This window comes from Dermacentor silvarum, chromosome 9, assembly GCF_013339745.2.
Source record: "Dermacentor silvarum isolate Dsil-2018 chromosome 9, BIME_Dsil_1.4, whole genome shotgun sequence".
Taxonomy (NCBI): Eukaryota; Metazoa; Arthropoda; class Arachnida; order Ixodida; family Ixodidae; genus Dermacentor; species Dermacentor silvarum.
In genome coordinates, this window is record NC_051162.1 from 107,003,051 (window position 1) to 107,017,554 (window position 14,504).

Genomic DNA, 14,504 nt, shown 5'->3' on the forward strand with positions numbered 1-14,504 from the left:
ATTGTACAGAAACCATCCACAGCGATTGTTATTGTAATTGAATAGCCGAATGTTTCAAGAAAGCCATTTGCTTTAAAACAGGAGCAGTGCGCTTGACCACGTATGTATATTTCAGTGGGGACACTTGGGTAGCGATTGTTGTTTAATTGGGTATCCCGTAAAGAACAAAGCCGTTAAGCAGTGCATCTAAAGCGGTAGTTAACGTGGACAACACGTGTGTCTCAAACAGTTATGACAGTTGGCGTGGACGTGTCCGATGTGGTTATTGTTGCTGGCAGATCACGTTCCCGACTGCCAGGACGTACCTCCTTTGGTAGCGCTGCCCGGTCGCTTCTGCATACACAGCTGCGTCAGTATTGTACGTGTTGTACCTGTGGTTATTAGAGTACATGGATTGAACGTGTTGTGCGCGTGCTTTCCAACTTTCTTTGTTGTACTCAGGATGCATGTTCTTGTGAAGTGGAGATACTGTAATTTTGGTTCTCACCGAAGGAGGGAGTTCAGTGAGATACGTGGGGTATGCTGGGATATTGAGTCTAGATAATATTGCCCTACCAGTTTTTGTAAAGCTGAGGCGTTCCCTCCGTCGCATCAGAGTGGCCTGCCTCATTTCGTCGTCGAAAGTATTGTGCACTCCCTAAGCTAACATGCGCTCCGTGGAGGTACATTTAGGCAGGCCCAGAGCAGCCTTGAAAGCGGCTCGGATTATTGTGTTGGCCTGCCTATCCTCCTCTCTGTTCAGGATTTGGTACGGTAAGCCATTCGTGATTCGACTGACCACTAAGTCCTGTACTAGCCTTAGGGTATCGTCTTCTCGCATTACCGCCTTTCGATACGTCACGCGACGTATCATTTGGGCTATTTTGTGTGTTGTGGATTTGAGGGTTTTGAGTGTCTGTACTGCTCTCCCGTCGCTCTGAAGCAACAAACCCAGGACTCGTATCGTGGGTACCTCATGGACTTATTGGCCCTCAACCACGATGTTAGTCGACCCTCTGGATTTGTAGCCTTTTGCGTGTATCCGGATGACCTCAGATTTTTCGGGCGCGCAGTTCAGCCCGCTCCATCTGGAAAATTTCTCCACCGATAATACTGCGCTTTGGCGCATATATTCCTTATCCCCTAGCGAACCTCTGCTCATCCACAGCGTGTAACCTAGGACGGGTATCCGACCCAGATCGCGCGCGAGGCAACACATCGTCTTGTTGAAGAGCAGAGGAGATATTATCGCTCCTTGAGGTGCTCCTTTGTTAGGCATTTTAAATATATCCGGTGTTATTTGGCCAATACTGTATGCTCACCTGGCGGTTGGAAAGAAACGCTCTTAAGTAATTGTATATTCGAGTTGCTCCAATATTGTGGCGTGAGAGACTTTGTGGAAGGCTCATTTGAGGTCTAGTGCTAGGACTAGTCTCTTGTCGCCGTGCGGTATATCAGTTAGTATTTTGTCTCTAAGTAGGAGGAATGCGTCCTGACAAGATAAACACGTATGCAATCCTATCATGGAGTCCGGGAATCAGCTCCACTCTTCCAGGTATCGCTGAAATCTGCTATGGATCACCCTTTCATAGAGCTTACTCAGGCGGGACGTGAGCGATACCGGCCGGAGTGTATCGATCGATGGATTCATTTTTGGTTTGGGGATCATGATTATTTTAGCTGATTCCCACTCTTGGGGCTAGTCTCCCTTGGCCCAGCACTCGCTATTAAAAATCTTTGGTATTTTCGCTAGGGCTACCGAGTCCATGTTTCTAATCACTGAATTTATGATCGAGTCTGGGCCAGGTGCCGTTTTTTAACTGCTGCGGATTGTGCCGTCTCATACACTTCCGCGTGCGTTATTTCTTCGTCTAATTTAGGGTTGGCCTCCCTCGCGTATTGTCTCGTCGCGTAGGACGATCCTGTTGCGGGTGAGGGTCCTATGTACTTCTTCTGAAGAGCATCGACTAGACCTTGGTCTGCACCCTCGAAGTTGTCTGCTATAATTTGGAGCTTCTTGTTATTCTCATTACGTGTGCTCATCGTGTCTAGCATGCTCCGTAGTATTCGCCAATTGCTGGTCGTTCCCAGAGTTCCTGAAAGGGTTCCACAGAACGTCGCCCACTCGTTTTTAGCTAGCTTGTTGGCGTGGCCATGGGCTTGCTCTGCCAAGAGAGCGATGCGTCTTCTCAGGTGTTTGTTTAGACGTTGTGTTTTCTACCTCTTGGCCCGTTTCCGCTTCTCTTCCCATAGGCTGACCAGGTGCGAGTCTATCACCACCGGCGCCTCCGCTGTGTGCTCAATGGCTTTGGTGGCGTCCCCGTGTACTCGCTGAAGGAATTGAATCCATTCCCGCATGTTGGTCGGGCGGTATTCGACTCGTCCAGCGCCCACTTGAGTTCTCTATTACGGGGCCAGCCGGTTAACTTGGTGGTTCCTCTTGTTCTTTGTATGTTGGGCGTGGAGAGCGCTATTCGGATTATGTCGTGATCGCTTCCCAGGTTTTCGTCGAAGGAAACCCATTGTGCGTCTCTGACGTTAATTGTAAATGCATGGACGGGCGCCGTGTCTCTGCTGACGCTGTTACCCGGGCGCGTCGGTTTGCCGATTTGATTGATTGCCTGTAAGCCCAAGGTCGTTGCGGTGCGCTCGAGTATAGGAACCCCTTGGGTGATGTTTTCGCGTATCCCCGTAGTATGTGGGGTGCATTAAAGTCACCCGCTATCACCACCTTATCTCTGGTGCCCGTTAAATATTTTGTTGCTGAGAGAATGTGGGGTAGGTCGTCTCCTTTGCTTTAAGGAGGACTGTACTGATTTGTGATTATTGTGTGCGCCTTACTTCGTTTCTTTGGCATCACACTGATAACTATAAAATTTGTATCTCCCTCAATTTGCTGAAGTTTTAATAATTGAGCGTTCATCAACTTGCTCACCAGCGTGGCGAGCTTCGAATTTTGAGGACCACTCAGAGTGTAGTATCCCTGCAGTTTGGCCGGCTTGGCAACGACCCCCTGCAGACATATCACGTCCGGAGCGATTTCAGAGTTTTTGATAAACTGGTTGAGCGCTGCCGCTTTTCTGGAGAAGGAGCGGCAGTTACATTGCCACACCTCCAATTCTTCTGAATTTTGTATTGGTTGTGATTTCTTAGCGCGATTAGCCATGCTGCCCACTCTTATATTAAGCCCGTGACGATTCCGTGTCCGACCCGGCGGATTCTGTTACGCAGTGTTGGGACTCGGGGTAACGTTTGGGCCGGTGATCCTTCAGCCAAAGGGATCAGTACGTCCGGGAGTAAGATCGAGGGAAAAATGTTTTATTCTACACTTTTACAGTGGCTCTAAAGATGAAAGCCCACTCCATGGGAGAGCCCTTTGAGTGTCTCAGCTCACTACATGTCTGAGCACTTATCAGAACACGTCAGGACATACCACTGCGCCCAAGGTGTCCGCTGCATAAAACAGTCGTCTTCCCTAGTTGACCCGACTAGTGAATCTTATGACCTTGGTGCGGCCAATCAGAGGGGTCGTATTGTTCACAGAACTCCGCCTCTAATGTTGCACCCTCGCCCTCACATTTGGGTCATCTGGGAAACCGAGATCGTCACCGTTCCCACGGTAGTAATTCCACGAAGGGTGGCAGTTGTGGTCGCTACTAAGTGTCTTTCTCATCGCGTTGCAGCCGGTGTCGGGCCGGGTCGCCAGGTAGGCGGCCGCTCATGAAGGGGGTGACATCGGGGGAAGCACCCAAAGGATGCGCGCTGCCGATTTGGGGCGCTTGTTTGCCAGTCACCGTCGGTGTCGAGCACTGTCGCCGTCAGGGCGACGTTGATGAAAGGGGGCTGCCTCGATGGAAATAACCAAAGAATGCACTCTGCCGATTCGCGACGCAACAGCAGTGGCTTATTTTAGTTTTTGCCGAACCAGCTCCTATAGCAACTGCGTGTTTTTTAGTGGGAACAACCTTCGAGACTGCCTTAAGCTGTTCCACCCCGAATACCTTGTGTTTCTCGAAGTCGTTTGTGCATAGTTGCTGAAATTCTGTTAGTTTTTGATTAAATAACGTCGTCATTTCATGCATGATTATTTTCAGGTTTTCCGTGATCATTGTTTGGATTTGCGCTGCCGTTGTCGGCGCGTCTCAGAGCGGACAAGAAGAGACAGGAAGAGAGCGGTGTGGATCAGAGAGCAAACGGGGATAGCCAATACTATAGTTGACATTAAAAGGGAAAATGGAGCTGGGCCGGCCATGTAACACGTAGGATGGATAACCGGTGGACCATTAGAGGTACAGAATGGATACAAGAGAAGGGAAGCGCAGTCGAGGACGGCAGAAAACTCATTGGGGGTGATGAAGTTAGGAATTTTGCTGGTACAAGTTGGAATGAGCTAGCGCAAGATAGGGGTAACTGGAGATCACAGGGAGAGGCCTTCGTCCTGCAGCGGACATAAATATAGGATGATGATGATGATGATGATGATGATGATGATGATGATGATGATGATGATGATGATGTATGCACGTTATGTGAGATTTGGGTTGTCGAAGACTGCGCATGGACCAAGATTATATCTGCTGCCGCCTTCGTTTTCGATATTTCTTCAGACTCACGTGGCGTTTCCAGCTGTTGTATTGTGCTATTGAGGCGTGCCTCTAACTCTGACATTTGTTTCTCAAGTTATTTTCGTTTGCGTTGTTCTCCTTATAGCTGTTCTCTTAGTCGTGCATATTCGAAATTGGTATTCAGAAATTGGAAAAGGAAAACTGCAATGCAAAGTTTGCGCGCGTCGACACTATGCTGCGCACATATCAAATCGCGTGGCAAATGGCACAGTACGATGCTAATTATGATGATGATGATTTATTGTGATTTCCTTTAAAACGGGTTGGTGATAAACAGTCATCTAGCCTGCTTGATTTAAACAGGCACTATGTACATCACCGAACCTACATCTAAATCTAAGCACTCGAGCCCTATTGCATTTCGCATCTATCACAATGCGGCCGCCGTGGCTGGGATCGAACTCGCGACCTCGAGCTCAGCAGCGTAACGCACTTCTGACCTTCACCATTCTTCTTTACTTGTGGCAGCTAGCGCTTTGAAATGAGTGAAATGCTCATTGGCGTTTAGAAAAGTGCGATGTGTCTAAATGCTAATCGTGGTTAAATATGATCAATAGGGCTTTTCGCCCATGAAAGCCAGCTTTTTGAGACAATTCAGACATCAATTTCCGCTGCTATATCGTGAGTACGCGTCCAAATTATCACTGTGTGTGACATCCATGCGCATCTAATTTAGTTGCGTAGCATTTAATTACCCCCTAGACGAAAAACAGCGCTTTACATATATTTCGCCGCCGGCGTCAGATCCCCTTAACCTCCGTTTTTACCTCGTTTTTTTTTTTCGTTTTTTTTTTCGTTTTTTTCCCGTTGACTCACCAACTTGCAGATCGCGAAGTCATTGCGAAGTCACCAACTTGCGAAGTCGACGCGAAGTCATCGCGTCACCAACGCGAAATAACCAACTTGCGGATCGCGAAGTCATTGTGAAGAGGGAGAGGCGCTATTTTTTGCAACAGCAGCTGCGACGCCTAGACCGCTGGGAGTCCCAGGCGTCGGAATGACGCGCATGACGCGAATGACGTCTCTTTGGAGAAAGCGGGGCAGAAATAAAGAAGCTGCTCGATTGTGTCGGCAGACATCATGTGCAGCGCAATTCGAACGCCGAGAGAGGGAAAGGAAAGCAGGCCGAAGTGCACGCGCGCAAACGTTGCATTTCGATCAACGTTGTCACATGTAATTTGCATAATGCGACCCCAATGGAAAACCATTGACATTTGTCAGCGAAGAACAGGTGTCAGAGAAGAACAGAACACTGTCTTTAGGTGTCCTAGGATAAACTGTTGCTAGGCCAGTTGGTACATCATAATGACATCAATGAAGGGCGAAAACACATGGAACTAATAGCGAACTGAAGAAATACGAGTGCACATAAGAACTTCTTATAAGTTGGGAATGCGAAAGCCTTATTTGAGCGCCACTGAGCGGTCCACTGAGTTATGAACTCCTCGCGGGCAATCGAGTGCGTTGAGACGCTCGGCCGACGTCTCCTAGATAGCACAAGACCGGTGCACTTCGATACGTGACATCATGCTAGCTTTCCCGACTGTCATAGAATGTAGTGGAGGCTCTCCCTAATAAGCCGCGGTGATTTCTGCGTCACCGCTTACATTACGCCGGGCTTCGCGATAGAAATTTCGGTGCAAGCAGCGTGACGTCATAAAGAAGAATACACAGGCCTCCTATCTAGGAGGAGTTGGCTTGGCTCATGTCCATTTCGCCTTACCGAGACGCACTTAGAGCACAGGCGAGAGCTTTCACGGCCATGGAATGCGCGGATAACCAGGTTTCCGAGAGTGAGAGTGATGATGACGTGGCGTCGCGCGATGCCCTCTCCCCTCACGCAACAACTAGGCGCACTATAGCGGCAGCGAATCATGGTAAATGTTTAGTGCTTGATGTTGCAGAAATAGAAGCGCTTGGTGCACATCTCTGTTCCAGCAACGCCGGTGGCTGAATTCCGCGCGAATTGCTCATGCTATGGTTTCCAGTTCGTTCAGTGTATTACCACGTTTCCGAGCATTACCTGCCTGCTCCATTCTTACTGAGGCCGAAGCGCTAGTTGTGTGCGGCGACGCCACTCAAAAGATGCCGATTGTGCTACCATGGAATGGTGGCGCCCTCTGTCAACGCTGCGGTAGAACGTGCTTTCACCCAACCGGTGACAGATGACGTCATCGTTCTGTTGCAGCAAATTCGGCATTTTATTGCAACTACCTGTCTTTGGGAATTTCACCCAAAACCTCGTATGTATTCTCTGTATTTAACCTCTTACACGCCGACTTGCTTCAGTTGGTAGCTGCTGCTCTTCAGCGAACATCTTTCACACCAGCATGAATAAAAGGCTATGCACCGCTTTTCAATGACCCTCTTTCACGTCTTTGAGTCATTCGGTATGTGCCACTGCGTACGGGCCCACGCATCACATAAAAAAAGATACCTTTAAAATTTTGACGGTGCTGGGCGCGTTGGAACTTCATCATCTTCGGACGACCGAGCAATCATCACCACCTTTGCTCCGTTTCACTTCACAAGCCATCGCAGGCGACGGGCGCAACTCCCGAGTTCCATTAACTCTTCCTCGCTGCCAGAAGTGTATACGTCTGATTCTGTCGCGTCCCTGATTCTGTCGCGGCCTACAGCTCGCAGGAAGACCTCCCAGAGTTCCACCGCAGGGCGGAATCGAACCCGGCTCATATATATTCCGACAATCTTGTCTGAATACGCATTCAAACGTGGGTCACGTGTCAACTTCGCGGCGGCGGCGCTAGATAGCGCAGCGTGTACCGATGGAAGCACGAGAGAGTAGCCCGGCTACAGTTCACGCTTAATAAATGGCGCGTTTTGACAGTGAGAATACGCTGTGTCGTTACATTGCTTCAATGATAGTCGCATTCCCGCCGACATTTATCATACGATAGGTTCTGCCAGCATTTTTCTTTCTTTATTTTAAGTGGCGTCGTCAGCCGCGGCGCACGCTTCGGCTTAAAAGTTATCGAAAAAGACAAGTAATCCTTGCCGGCGTGGTACACTTCACCCACTGAAAAATTGCACCAATGTGCGCAATTTACGCAAAAATAAGGCACCGCCGTAGCTGAAAGAGAGATGTACGCCTGGCGCTTATATTCATGCAAAGCTCAGTATATTGAATGATTACGCAAAGGCTTTCTCCGACACGTTCTTCTTAATGAAATCAGCACGGGATCAGAACTTATTTGCTTAAAGCTTTGACAAAGCCACTTCGGTGCCGTTTCTCCTTTCCGGTGCGAATGCAATATGCACTGGAGAATAAGTCGTTATCGCTAACTAAATAATATGAGTCTACAAACGTGCAGTTGTCCTGCAGAAACTTCAGTCACGTAGTATAACACTTCAAAGGCAAGTAACCTTTCATACATTTCTAAATGTCACACGTATTCAGAATGTGAAATAATCGAACGCTCTTCCCTTTATAAGCTAAAATATGAAGACCCGGTAAGTACTCTTTGTTACACGTTGTTTTACATGACATAGCAGCTTGCAGTGTTAAGTTTTCTGAGATCGACGAATGCTATTTACCAATTCGCAATGATTTGCCGTCACCCAGCCGTAATTTCTAGTCGAGTGTGCGACGAGTTCCAAAATGATTTTGGGTAGCTTTTTTCAGCTAAAAAAAAACAAAGGGCCCGTCCACAGCATTACAATAATTCCGTATAGCTCTGACAGCTCGTGGACTTAAGCACATTGCTTTGCTCAGCTTGCTCTGAAAGGCTTCCGTTTCTATTCGTAGCAATATTTGTATAGAAAATAAGATGTCCTTACTTGAACAAGAAGTTCAAGACCTCCATCTCGAGCCGAAACTGTCCCTGTAAACATTTCTGCACTGACGAAGGCCACAAACTCAAGTATTATCTTTAGAATAAGCATTTTCTATAGAGTATAGCAGACGTTTAGTTTCAGGCTGATGTGCTCATTATGTCGTAGAGGCTGTTATAAAATACCCAGAAATGTTTACGCTTACATCATTTCTGTTGAAATAGCAAAAGGTTGTGCCGGCTCATAAAGTTGTAGCACATGCTGGATCGACGCATGCGCCGATGCATCGACACAGCATGAATACTGCTTAATAACGACGCGGTGACATCAGCTCCTGCACTGAAACCTTCAATCTGATGTACCTATTGTTACACGGGGTGCTTCTTTTTCAGCTGAAGATATTTGAATGCGTCAGTATGGTGCTTTCGGTTTCGCACTGTTGTTAAATGAAACGCGGGTATTTAAATCGTAGAAAATACTGTTTTAATTCATGGGCGTTCGATATTTTTTAAACTAACACACATACCATTCCCTCCCCCCCCCCCCCTCCAGAAAAAAAAAAAGTGGGCGGCATTGCAGAACAATCCTTTAATCGTTTGACCTACATCTTTCGAACTGTCACCGGTGAATTCCCAATCAATCCCAGAAGCTACGCCTACCACCAGGAATCTACAGCTGCAATGCGGCGCTATTGTGACGACTGTATCGGGATCGGGTGTTCGCAAAGACCAGGTTCTTCGATAGGATGGGCGACACACGCTTTAACTCTTTTTCTGAGGTGTCCTGTCACTGCTGTTCACAGGTATACGTAGACCAATAGATCCGTGGCAACGCCGGCGATAACCTATCGCAGTTTTTTTTTCGCCTGTGATCTCAACAAAAATAAGCTAATAAAATCTTATCCACATGCTAAACAGTACCCGCTGTGGTTGCTTAGTGACAATGGCGTTGCGCTGCTAAGCACAAGGTTGCGTGATCGAATCCCGGCCACGGCGGCCGCGTTATGAAGGGGGGTGAAATGCGGAAACGCCCGTGTACAATGCATTGGGTGCACGTTAAGAACCTCCAGGCGGTCTAAATTATTCGGGAGTCCCCCACTATGGTGTGCCTCATAATCAGGTCGTCGTTTTGACACGTAAAACCCTAGAAAGGAAAATGTTAAAGAGTGTCGGCGCTGACAACTTTGAGCACCGGGTGCTGTTACTAGCACCTAACACTATAGCATTTTTTACATGTCGTTTTTTCGTATTCTTATGGCGACTAGTAAAATAGCCCTCACCCCCCCCCCAAAAAAAAAAAAACTTATTTCTTTTCCTGAAATATTTTTCACCTCATCTGCGTTGTGTAAATTTGCGCTAAAGTGCAACAAATGTTTTCAAAATGCCTGGTTAGCATTTAACCGCGATTAATTTTTATGGTAAAGCACTGCCCGGTTATAAGAGCGTAATTTAGCGGCTAAAATTTCTCCTGCAGTGGCAATAACTAAACCTCGTGGGTTGTTGCAGCACACAGTTCGCTCCAACTTTCCTCCAGACTGAAATAAATGCAAAGTTTCTTAGAACACAGTTGTAACATTCACGAAAATTGTATTTCAATTTGTGCTGAAAAAAAAAGAAACACTTTGACAGATTAATGTAAGCGCGCAGGCGGATTGTTCGTTATTCCCAATAATTGGCGCACAAGATAAGACAGCTCAGCGAAAAGTTCATCGAAGCAGGTTTTTCCAACCGTAGGCAAAGGTCGAAGAGCTGTTGCGATGTCCCTGCACACTAATTGTCACTGCCCTTATTCACAGTTGCACACCAGCGGTACAGACAGGCTAAGCCCGCGTGCTCTGTCTTCTAGATGTCATCTCTTCATTACGCAGCGGGCTGTTTTGAAGCATATGCGCGTTTCTTCTTCATACTATGACATTTAACCAGCTAGCGAATCGTCGTTATTGGCTTTGATATCGAGGCGCTGCGCTAGTTAGTCTAGCCGCACGCTTGCAGGGTTGCCTATGTTATTGCGGTGTGCTAGCAGCCATCGTGTCTCCTAACAGAGCAACCGCAGTTTCCATCAGTTGCATGCATAAAGCTTTATAGCAGCGTCGCCACACAGAGCTATTACCTACGTGTCTGTATTAACTATATTTTAAGTGCCACGTGCTTTCCTTGCGTATGCAACGAACTTGGGGCATTCTATTCCAAAGAAAGCCTGTTTTTTAGTCTTGACGCGAAAATTCGAGAGAAAATTATTAATTTCTCAAGTCACTCAGCCCAGGTTACACATGCATGTCACCGCAAAAACAGGCTCGCTGCAAATACCCGTTTAAAAGCAGTTACGCCTCTTGTGAATGCCGTCCGGACAGATAACCAAGGATGCAAAACCCCGTAGTCATGGCTTCGTTGATTCGTGGCAGATAAGTGAAGTTCGCTGTTCATTAGTCGCGGGACGATGACGACGATGGTTGCATTTTAGGATACTGAATAGCCGCATGGCGACTATTTCGAATCGAGCCTTGCAACACACAGCCGCCTCGCAATCTACGCCATCAGAAAAATGCAGACGCAGCCAGCCGTCAGATGATTATGCATTTTGAATATCCCCTATTGCAATGCAACCGTTACCAGCGTGCACCATAGACCGCACAAAAGAAGGGATACACACAAGGCAAGTGTCAAGAATGGTTTTCTGGGCTGTAGTTCACGCTTGCAATTATACGGGCTGGTATAAGACGATACTTGTCCTCCATCAGCCTCCCTATTGAGCTCTTCGGTGTGTCTTTCGAAGTACCGACAAATGGGGACGCATATATCAGCTTGGGAGGATACACTTGCGAGACGTCGAACTTAGCTAAAGCCCATTCAGCAATATTTTCAGGGAAATTTTCAAGTTATTTACGTCACTAAATGTGTGACTAAAGCTTTGCTAAGGCTAGAAAAAGACAAAGTTGTCATTAGGATGAGTAAAAACTGGCTAAATTTAGCAACTGTCTAGCTAGGTTACCAACACTCGGGTCCACTTAACATGAGACCAGAATGGCTGTTTCTCTTTGCGAAGATTTTGATATAGCCATTGCCCTTTTCAGAGGTCAAACTGTCCAACTTTCCCAGCTGATTAAAAGTAACAGCTGTTTCCTCTAACTACAAATACATAGACCTGCTAAAGTTGTCTTTTCAAATTTCTTCCCTTTTAGCGATTGTTACTCGCAATTAGCCGACAGCGTCGCCAGCGTCGCTCAGTGACTAACGCTTTTGGCTGCTGACCACAAGGTGGCGGATTCGACTCGTAGTAGCTAAAGCTTTTTTGCAGGGGCTTTAGTAGTAGCCACAATCTATGCACTATGGTGTCAGAATAAAATACAGGAATGTCGCTAAGGTTCATTCCTACACATTAATGCAAAGGAGCGGAAAGATAACCACGGATTCTTCTTCTGCACCTGATAGTATCTCGTATGTCTAATGAACAGTTGGTGAAGATTGAGGCAGTTCGTTCAGTAAATCAACAAATATGAACCCTGCCACTGCCGTTAGGAGTGGGATTACTCGGAGTGGGCGGAATATATAATTGTGGTTAAGTGACCGCCAATTAATGGGACCCTGCGGTGGCGGGAAGGCCCCTCAGCGCATTTCTGTTCCCACGGACCTGGGCTAAAGTGTTCCCACGTTCCCATGCCTAAAGCCCATCCGAGCTACAAAAAAAATTATGCGTGGCTCTGCTACCGCAAACACCAGAGACCAGCGGAGCTGGGGAAAGCCTATAGTAAAGTAATGGCAAACCACACACTTAGTTTCTTGGCACTCAGCATTTCTTCGCGATGTTCTGCGTAGTATCGCGATGAATTCAACCGGCTACGTTCACAAGCCTCCGGATCTTCATTTCTTCGCCTACGCGAACTCCCGGCTTCCCTCAATCTAAACTCGGAATGCTCTCTTCTGCGACGCTTGCTTTCAGCTTCCCTGGATCTCGCTTCAGTCTTTCGGAAGCAACTAGTGTCCAGTTGTCTGGCCGAAACATGCCGAGCCGCGGCCAGAGGCATCGGCTGCAGTCACGGACACCAGGAGCGTTCGGCGCGAACGCGGGGAAACGCGATCGGCGTCGGCCGCAGCTCTAGGCGTCCCACTACCACCAGCCTCACTCCTCCTCTCCCCCTTGCATCTGCTATGTGGCGCAATGCTATATTTGTACACTGCTTTCACTCTCTCTCAGCTCTCTTTCGCCCAGCTCGGCGAAACTATCGCACAGCTGATATGGGGTATGGAGGTTTGTGTTTGGGGTATGGAGGTTTGTGTTTGGGGTATGGAGGTTTGTGTTTAGGGCATGGAGGTTTGTGTTTGGGGTATGGAGGTTTGTGTTTTGACGCTGCACCGTGTTCCCTATATTGGGCAGCATAAATAGGCGTCATTTACATTAATAAATCACTATTGCTAGGTTTGTGTTTATGCCACGAAGTTTTCCGACCAACGATAGGTATACAGCTTCGCTGTAACACGCAATGTTTGCACTTTACCGCATGGATTACGAGAAAATTCTCGAGGCGGCTGAAGCCGTGATTGTCGTGATGGGCATTGTGGATGACGCTTGACCTCTCCGTTGTTCAAAACTCATGCAATGTGTCGCGTGTTATGACACCGGCAAAATGATCGAAGGGCAGGTCTTTGGCTGCCGCTGCCTTAACTGCCACCACTCTGATAGTCGTTGCGCTACTTCGGTTCCAATATGCTCTTCAGCAAAGCATAAGAGCCAGCACCGATCGATCTGTTCGACTTCAAAAACAAAGGACCTCTGCTTACATCGTTTCCACAAAACAAGGACTGCTCGGCCCCCTCAAATCTGTAGGCCGCTCGATTCACTTGAGCCTGAAAGCCAGAAAATTTTCGAGTCCACAACAATAGCACAGAATTGCATCACAGGAATGTTTCGGCGGTACAAGATAACTTCACCGACTCTTCTATGCCCAGCTTGAGCGAGTTGTATAGCATGCCTTCATTGCCGTACCCATCAGCTAGATTAAAACTGTTGGAGCGTTTGTTCCCCACTCTCCAAACTTTTTTCAGAACGCTACATATACCTATCATTCAACCTCGAGAAGAGAATGCTCAAGAACAAAATCCTCAGTGGCATGACCACTGGTTGTCTTTCACACAATCCCCCGTGGTTGAATTCCTCATTAACGTTGCAAGAAACACTCAAGCATTCCGACCAACAAGAAGACACCGAAAACGCGCGTCAAAGATCGCCATCGTGCAGACCGGTCACCGTTTCGACCTACCAAACCTCAACAGCAAGCCTCAACCTACCAAACGAGAAAGTAGCATGAATGCACAGTCAAATGTTTTCTGAATGGGAAAACTACCGAACATGATTATCGTGATTTGCGGCGTGGCGATCGCAACTAGAAAGCTTGTCGACTGGGCAAAAACTTTGTTCCATATAAAGTTTATATCTACTCTTCAGTGGCCGATTTCGAGGTTGTGTAATGAAAACTGTCACACTGGACATGTGTTGAAATTTTGCAGGTGGACCTAAATGTAAAGCTAAATTTGAACATTTGTTTGCTATGAGTGTTGCTATGTTTGCTATGAGTGCACATAAACAAGCGAGCACATGTATTGCGCGGAAATAGGTGCCAAAATGGAGTATTGGTGTGAGATTTCTCTAATAATGCACAAAGAATAGCAGTACTTCTAGGCAGCACAGCGATGAAATTCTTAGCATTGACCTAAATGTCAACATGTTGATACAGTAAATATAGTAAACATGAAATGATCAATTATGCATAAAGCAGAACTGCATATCTGAACATACGTGCAAAGGACCAAATAATATGGAAGCGTGCTATAGGTTACATTTGTAGTCGGATCAGTAACGTAATAGCTGTCATTTCAAAAAGAAAAATACCATTACGTTCGTCATGAGCAGCTACTCCTGTAGAATGCGTTTTCTCGATACAATTCCTGTTAACTGCACGCGTGGTTAGAATGTTCGAAAAGAAGTCTTCTACCCCTCTAAATATCACACAAATGTCCAGGTCGAATCAGCTACAGGTTTTCTCATCTCCAAGAATTCTGCAAATTGTTTCGTCGGAAAAGCAGAAAGAAATACCCGAGGGCAATGTATGGAAGT